The 2,513-nt window shown below is 46.0% G+C and overlaps 1 protein-coding gene across 1 annotated transcript in view; it reads right to left on the reverse strand.

The window, feature by feature from the left end:
* Positions 1-1,900: 1,900 nt before the first annotated feature.
* Positions 1,901-2,513, reverse strand: part of Wdr27 (WD repeat domain 27) — a 106,836-nt gene continuing 106,223 nt past the window's right edge. The window contains exon 25 of the mRNA XM_021221604.1: positions 1,901-2,235. The gene's annotated coding sequence lies outside the window, so the exon portion shown is untranslated. The remainder of the gene's footprint in view (positions 2,236-2,513) is intronic.

The raw sequence follows: 2,513 nt of genomic DNA on the forward strand, positions 1-2,513 counted from the left end.
ATACTTACTGTGGGTGATCAGGAGAAGAGAGTCTCCTGACCACGCATCCATGTAAGTTCAGAAGCAACTGTCATCAACTAGTAGCCAATACAATATTATCAGTGCAACGAGAGAAAGCCAAAGGCACACCCAACATTCTCCATGCCACTATCTACTGAAGCTTTCAGAATACTACCTTGGGTCTCCTCTAAAAACAAACAAACAAACAACAACAAAAAAGCAAAATATTCCAGGCATAATCCAATTCTCCCATCTCCCAAAGGGGATCTGAGTGAGGTCCTACTGTAAATGTTGTGTAGACATGTATGTATACACACACACACACACACACACACACACACACACACACACACACACTTTAGGTGCAGAATCACCTCTGTCAAAAGCCTGGAGAGTGATCTGAATCCCAAGGAAGGAATTGCTAAAATCTGTAGAGAAGAGGCTGACAAGGGAACAGGAAGAGCCAGCAGGCCTGTGAGTGGCACTGTGTTCAGGGAATATTTTGTCTCCTTTGTTACCAACTCTAATAAACTCTCACAGCTTGCAGCTCTAAATCACTAACACATTATTTTTACCATCATCTGTGGAGCATACAGAGCTGTGGAAGTAAACTGGATTTACAAGGCATGCTTCTTGATTTTATACCTCAGATTATGACGATCAAAACACTGTCACGAGCAAGAATGTTTGTTTGGACTGGAGTAGGTGCTGCCTGAAGAGGGTCTATCTCCCCATCATACACAAAGTTTCCTGTGTACAGTTTCTGAGGAGGAGGCCAAATATCAGCTATCAGGAAACACAAAATGAAAAATTAACAAATCAAGGGCAGTGTTACCACTGGTCAGGTCTTTAGCAGGAACTTGAACACGCCTCAGGAGCAGTGCTGTGTTCTCACAGGCTCGAGAATGTGATGATCAGAAACCACAGTCATGTCCAGCATTGAGCATGGCTTAATATAATGCAGAATGGCTCACTGGGATGACAGCAACATGGGCATATGCTTCTGTTTTACCAGCCCTGACTGCTGCTGATGCATCTGCTCTCACCATCACTCCTGCGCTTCGAGGGGAGATTCCAGTCTCAGGAAGCTCTGGCTACTTGTATTGCTTCTTGGTGAGTGCAGAGAGGCTCCTTGAAGCCCCACATTTGGGGTCTTCCAGTGTGCGTGGCCTGCAGAATGGTTAGAAGCTCAGGGATGGCATGATGCTCCTGTGACCCCAGGATGTCCACCATAAGGTGATGTCAGAGCTGGTGCAAATGGTTGAATGCACCAAAGGGCCTAAGGGATAGTAACATAGGAGGCTGTGCCCTCCCCCCAGCCTTAAGCAGGCTGGTTCAAACCTTGTTTGCCACAGTTGCTAGCTCACCTAGGGAGGAGGCTTCTGACCTAGGTAAAGTCTTTGTCTGCCACATCTGCAGCTTCCTGTGAGAAGCTTCCTGCTGAGCAGCTGAACTTGCTTTCCTGACAGATCCTGACAAAGGGACCAAGAGATCCTGGTATAGTGGGGGATGTGTCCTCCCCCCTTTACAAGCTCAGCCTCATAAGTAAACATTGGGTCTAGGTCAGAGAACTGTGTCTTGGCTCATTATTTCTCTTGCTGCCTTTCCCATTCAACCCCAACTTTCCTTTCAGGAACCCAGTAACCTGTGGCTGCTGGTGGCTCCCGGAGATAAGTGAATGTTAAGATGATGTATAACATAATCGCATTATGTATGTTTTTTATTCTAATCCCAAGTGGCAAACTTTAACAAAGCAAAAAACAAACTTACTTTTGCACCTACCTAATCAATTAAAGCAAAAGACCCACCCATTTCTTTCAGCCTTGACAGGAGTCAACAACACCTGCCTGTCTTAGTTAGGGTTTTTATTGCTGTGAAACACCATGATCATGAGCAACTAGGGGAGAAGGGACATTATTTTGTTTCCACTTCTGCTTCATGATCCATTATTGGATGAAGTCAGGACAGGCATCTGGAGGCAGTAGCTGATGCAGAGGACATGGAGTGCTGCTTACTGGATTGAGGCTCCTGGTTTACTCCGGTTCATGATAGCAGCCAGGACTAGCAGCCCAGGAGTGGTGCTGCCCACAGTGATCCGAATCCTCCAACATCAATCATCCATCAAGAAGATGCACCACAGGCCAAGCTGGTGGGGGCATTTTCTCAATTGAGGTACCTCCTTCCCAAGTGACTCCAACTTGTGTGGAGTTGATAGAAAACCAGCCAACAATGTGTCTGCAGCAGCAAATCAAACAAAACTTACACGAGGACTTTAAAAATACAGGTATATGTGTAATAATAGTAGTAATAGTTTCCTTAAGACTTTTTCAGAGATGTTATTTTACCCTCCTTATGTATTTATCCCTCCGACTCCCTGGTTAGTGCCCCTCTTCCATTTCAAACTTCCCATATCACACCTTGCCCAGTGACCCAAGCCCCGAGCAGATGTGGGACACCATTTTTAACCCATACCTCTCCTCCTCCTCCTCCTCCTCCTCCTCCTCCTCCTCCTC

This window comes from Mus pahari, chromosome 21, assembly GCF_900095145.1.
Source record: "Mus pahari chromosome 21, PAHARI_EIJ_v1.1, whole genome shotgun sequence".
Lineage (NCBI taxonomy): Eukaryota > Metazoa > Chordata > Mammalia > Rodentia > Muridae > Mus > Mus pahari.